This window comes from Medicago sativa, chromosome 5 (assembly GCF_051527215.1).
Source record: "Medicago sativa cultivar Bolivia chromosome 5, Bolivia_mono, whole genome shotgun sequence".
Lineage (NCBI taxonomy): Eukaryota > Viridiplantae > Streptophyta > Magnoliopsida > Fabales > Fabaceae > Medicago > Medicago sativa.
In genome coordinates, this window is record NC_140753.1 from 6286865 (window position 1) to 6292657 (window position 5793).

General features: G+C 33.0%; 1 pseudogene across 1 annotated transcript; it reads right to left on the reverse strand.

Annotated features, from left to right (window-relative positions):
* Positions 1–2451, reverse strand: LOC146919532 (beta-amylase 3, chloroplastic-like; annotated as a pseudogene). Its single transcript, XR_015011517.1, has 4 exons — positions 1890–2451; positions 1475–1685; positions 1017–1130; positions 1–879 (listed from the first exon to the last, which is right to left on the reverse strand). The product of XR_015011517.1 is annotated as a beta-amylase 3, chloroplastic-like (transcript).
* Positions 2452–5793: the final 3342 nt, after the last annotated feature.

The window sequence follows — 5793 nt, forward strand, 5'->3', positions numbered from 1 at the left end:
TGACTAAAAAACCCAACAAATATAGAAAACCTAATAAATCAATATACTTCTTAACCATACACATGATCCATCAACATGATGAAATATGTGCTCAATGTTCACACAAGAGCAATCTCTATTATAACTTCACTCTCCTTAATTCCTTTAATGTGTCCAACATAAAGATCAGTTCCATATGAATCAGATTTTGAAAGCCTTGGTTTACCGCCATCAGACATACTCACAACAAATTCCACAAATTGCCTCCAATTTTCACCCTCAAGTTACCTCTTGTTTATTCTTAAATAAGTAAAAGCACTTAATCCACTTGTTGACAAAACTTGACCATAAGCACTTGAATCATATCTCTCCAATGCATTCTCACCAGCAAGTTCACCACCTGCCATCTTTGTTGCCATTTTCACTTGATTAACCAATCCTTCTGGTGAACAATTAGTATGGCAAGGTTGTTCATTATCCTTCATTTCCATGCATGTGAAATTCAATATAACTCCATGTTTTGCTAGCATTTGTGCTATTGGTATATAACCATCATGAAACCTTGTGTTATAGTAACCTGCAGTTAATTCAGTTGCATCTTGCATGTGATCTTGCATTGTAATGCCAATGAATTCCAGCTATTTTGGCAGATAGTTTTACACCACTAGTTTGGAATATGCTTTTGGCTGATACTAAGATTTTTTCACCATGTTCAACAAGTTTGCTTGAGTACCAATCAAGGAAGAAATCTCCATATTCTGTGTTCCATGTTCCTTCTCTTTTGAAAAATCCAGTATCCTCAGGAAATTGATTATATTGACCAGAGTCATGGGGTCCACTTGTTCCCCACTCTTTCTTCCCAATTGCCCCTGCCGATGCTTCCAAAGAAGATCTCATATACTGTTTGAAAATGAGTCATTTTGGTTAGTAGCTAGATATTTAGTGGGAGATATTTTGTATGTAACATTTCTAACACTAATATGATATGATTTTGGACCATTTTGAAAAAATTGTTTAAAATTAATTTTATTTTGTACCTTATCATATAGCATTGGAATTCTCCAAATTCCTGGAAACTTCCAAGTTCCATCAGTTTCAGGGTAAGATGGATATCTCAACTCCCCACAAGGACCTAGTCCCACTTGAATTTCCTGCAAATGAATTTGGTTTTAATTAGAACTTTACACATGACCAAATATGCATCAAGTCTTAGTCTATCATCAATCACAAGTGTCCCCAAAAAGTATTCCTCTTCCAACTATCCTTAATATGACAATTTGAATGTATTTTTTTTCTTAATTTTGTCAAACTAACATCGATCATATTAATATCTTTGAAACTGACGATAGTCTTCAATAAAATTTTCAACGAATCAATGTGTGGCAGAAAATGTAATCTATAAGATAAGATTACACTGACTGCTATTTAAAAATCTTAGCCAAGTATATTAAATTCTTAATTACCAAGTAACCCCAAAATAATCTGTGAAACTTACTATGATGACATTGCCCAAATAATCTGTGAATCTATCACGGAAGCTTCTCATGTAATCGGAGTAGACCTGAAGTGGAGTTCTTCCTGCTAGAACAGGCACTGAATCACATCCCAATGAGATGTATTCAGGATTTCTTCTCCCTAATTTGTCTGTGTAAACTAGCTCAGGGTTCTTCCTTATTTCTTCAAGCACCCATGGAGGTAAAGGTATGCTAGAAAGATGCAATAAAACAAAATTAGTATCATATTTTTTATTTTTGGACTTGCAAGACTATGATTATAAAGTAAGCATTAAGCAATTAATTGTATATCACATTTATGAATGTAACATCTATAATGATTTATTTTTTCAACACTAAATAGAGCCTAAATTGGTGATTGAATATTATGTTTAACAAAGAGTGTTATTTCCATACCTGCAGGAGTCACCAACATTTCCACCACATTGATGAAAAGACATAACAATTTGAAGCTTCAAACCATGTTTTTGTACCATCTGAACAAGCTCAGCATAAGCTTCCCAATTATACTTCATAGGACCATCTTTTTCAACCAAACCCCACCAAGCATCAACCATTACTCCTTCAACTCCAGCACTCTTCAAAGCCATCAAACTAGCATTCATTGCTCTTGCTTTATTCAATTTTCCTCCCATTGTTACCGTGTCTAATGGCAACATCACAAACACCGGTACCCTATTCGAATCAGCATCATGGTTATGAGCAATCGATGGCACGTGAATCTTCTCCCATTTCTTGTTTTCCTTAACTGTAGAGTTGGTGTTTTCCTTTGTGAAATGTGTTTCTTGCATTGAACTCTTTGCTTTGAGATGAAACAAAGGTTTGAATTTCGGACAAGAAACTTTGTTGGAAGAAAAATCATGAAGAGATTTTAAGACTCTTTGTTTCTTTTTTATTAATGAAGGAAATTGAAGAACCAAGTGTTAGAGCCATTTTTAGTGTTTGCTCTACTTGAGTGATTGCAATTAAAGACTAAGAATGTTTGTTTATTTTTCTTAATTATGTAATTTTATTTATCAAAATAACAACTAGATATTTTTGGGAAAATTGAAGTTGGCAACCTTGGTAGGTCCATGCTTACGTATACCACTTCTTCCATTCCACCTCCTCCATTTTTTTTTTTTTTGGTTACAATTCCACCTCGTCCATTATGATGCACTTTTTATTTTCTTTTTTCTTTTTGAATTAAAATGATCTAACTTCAAAATAAGTACATGAGTAAATAAACATGTCGGCCTTCAAAATATTCACGCAACAAGATTTGGCATGAAGGGATGTGTGCAAAAACTCTAAATCTCACATGTAAGTTAGGAAATTGGTGTAAATTTTAAGGAGAAAAGGGATGAAGTTATTAATGAAATAATTCATATGTAGAAAATAGATAGGGAAAACATAGAGAAGGGAATCTTATTAAGAAAGTTGACTCTAGTTCCATCTCCAATGCTCCATAAAAAGTTATCTTATTAAGAAATTCATTTTTCATGCTGCTCCATAAGGAAGAAAATATATGATAATACATGCATTTTTCATTTCTAAGCACCCTGGATCTGATCAAGCTAGCCCCATCATTATCAGAAGAAATCTTTTTCCAGCAAATTTTCAAGTCTGTATATAAATTAAAACTCTTTATACTAAACATAATGTTTGACTATCAAGCTTAAAGGATGAAGGCGCCCTAAATGACCAAGCGACCAAACTACTTGGTAATGAGCACAACCCCAGAGCGTCGAGCCCAAAGGCCAGAGGGTGAAGGCACTCTGAACGACCGAGCGACCAAAATATTTCATATATGCTAAAAAAAAGGTCAATGGCTTGGGTTGTCGTGGTTAATGAAATAGTTAAAGTAGTTAATGACATATCATATCCTTTATTATAAAAGCTAGACTTGCTTGGCTATCATGTTTGCCCTAATCCTCCCTACTTTGCCCTAATTCCCTAGCTTTTTTCCCTCCTAAACATGTACTACTTGCTCGAGTAATCTCATCCGTTCAAGCACTTGATCACATCCGTTTATTCAAACTTGAAAAAAGTTCTCTCACTTCGTTAATGCAATTGAATACGTATTAAAGCCTAATCAAGTCGGTCAACATTCTCATACACTAATTGCTAATCATAAATAACTAATTCCCCTACACTAATTGCTAATCAAAAATAATATAAACATCCCTTAGAAAGCGGCAATTGAAAATGTTTCACGCATACATTTTTTACTGTTTTACGCATACACTAATTCCTATCACATTATTCTACTGACATTTCAATGTTTCACGCATGCATTTTTTACACTATAATGTGCTATCCGAAATAGAGTGATAGGAAGATATGTGTTTCAAGGTGAAATTTCCCTCGAATTTTACCACTAAAGTATGCACTAATCACTCTACCAATTACTATCTATTAAAAGCAATTATGACCTACTTATTTCAAATATTAACACGTATCAAGGTTGATTCGATTTTGAATATGAATTATTACGTATTGTTAATGGCAATTAAGAACGTAGTTAATGGCTTGAAAACGTCGTTAATGATAATTAAAAACTTGAAAGTCGAATATTTTTGTATAGGAATTACTTTTAATTGCTTTTATGCATTATGCACCAATCACTCTACCAATTACTACTTATTAAAAGCAATTAACTACGTACTTATTTCAAAAATTAACACGTATTAAGGTTGATTCGATTTTAAATAGTAATTATTACGTAGTGTTAAAGGCAATTAAGAATGTAGTTAATGGCTTGAAAACGTCGTTAATGACAATTAAAAACTTGAAAGTCGAATATTTTCGTATAGGAATTACTTTTAATTGCTTTTATGCATTATGCACTAACCACTCTACCAATTACTACCTATTAAAAGCAATTATGACGTACTTATTTCAAAAAATAACACGTATCAAGGTTGATTCGATTTTGAATAGTAATTATGACGTAGTGTTAATGGCAATCAAGAACGTAGTTAATGACAATTAAAAACTTTTAAATAGTAATTATTACCAATAGAAAACTATGATTAATAATCACATTTGAAACTAACGAAGAGAATTGCCAATTACCTATTTAAATACCACTTAGTTGTGCTAATACAGCCATTCTCGACTTTAAGCAAAATTAAGCAAATATAATTCTTTCTTGCACTTGCTAATATGGCAAACATTTTCACCCCCATTTCAGCTGTGACAGGTGGAAAGAAGGATTTGAAGTTGATTGTTTGTGTGGCCCATATATGGCTGATCCGTGATAAGGAAAATCCAGACGATATCATCTTCATGAACATGATATTGGTTGATGAGAAGGTATATTATATAAATCGATTGTATAAATAAATGATCCTTTTTTCAAGTTGCCACTACGATAACATATACTATGGTTTATGTTAATGACATGTTATTTTTTGTTTAGCGAGGACGGATCCATGCCACTGTTCATAAGTTCCTGGTGCCAACGATTCAAGGAATGGTTGAAGAAGGAGGAACATATAAGCTAGAGAATGTCATGATAGGATTTAATGAGGGGAATTACAAACTCTTGCCACACAAGCACAAACTTAATATGGAATTGGTGTAAGGCTTGGATCAAGTTTCAAAGGAGTCAATTTTTGTTTGTTTTATTTGTAATGACTATTAACAAGAGTTACTTTAAGAGATGGGTTGAATACGTAAAAAAAAAAAAAAAAAAGTTGATGATAACCAATGATGAATGTGAAAATACTAATCTCACTTCAAATGTCGTTTTTATAGTATTTCGTAATGTATGATATCTAATGTAAAATGTATGGTTTTCAAACTATATATTAATGTCAAGATGATATGATTAATGTAATACATTTTTATCATGTGAATATTTCATATTTTTTTTTATTATTATGATATAACTTATTCGTACATATTTTAGTCGGTGGGACCCGTGCGGAGCACGGGTCGATGGTCTAGTCATATCATACTTATTCTAAAAGCTAATTAGGTCATGCAAATGTTAAACCCTAATTGCTTATGAGTTTTCCCTCCTTAGCTATCTAACCAAGCTTACACAAGAAGCTAATCTCTTGCCAAAATTTGAATTGTCATTTCCCAAATTGCCATAATTAATGCGGTTTAACTACTTAACCCTATCACTACTCCACTAATTTCTCCAAACTCCTCAATTAACTCCACACAGGACCCCACAATCACACTAACTCACGCCTATTTATGGTAGACAAATTCTGCAGACTTTATGACTTTGTCTCACATGCTCAAATTTTCTTCATTTTCCAAAGAAACAAATTTAGTGAGTACCTTCTCTTTCATTTCCTCACTT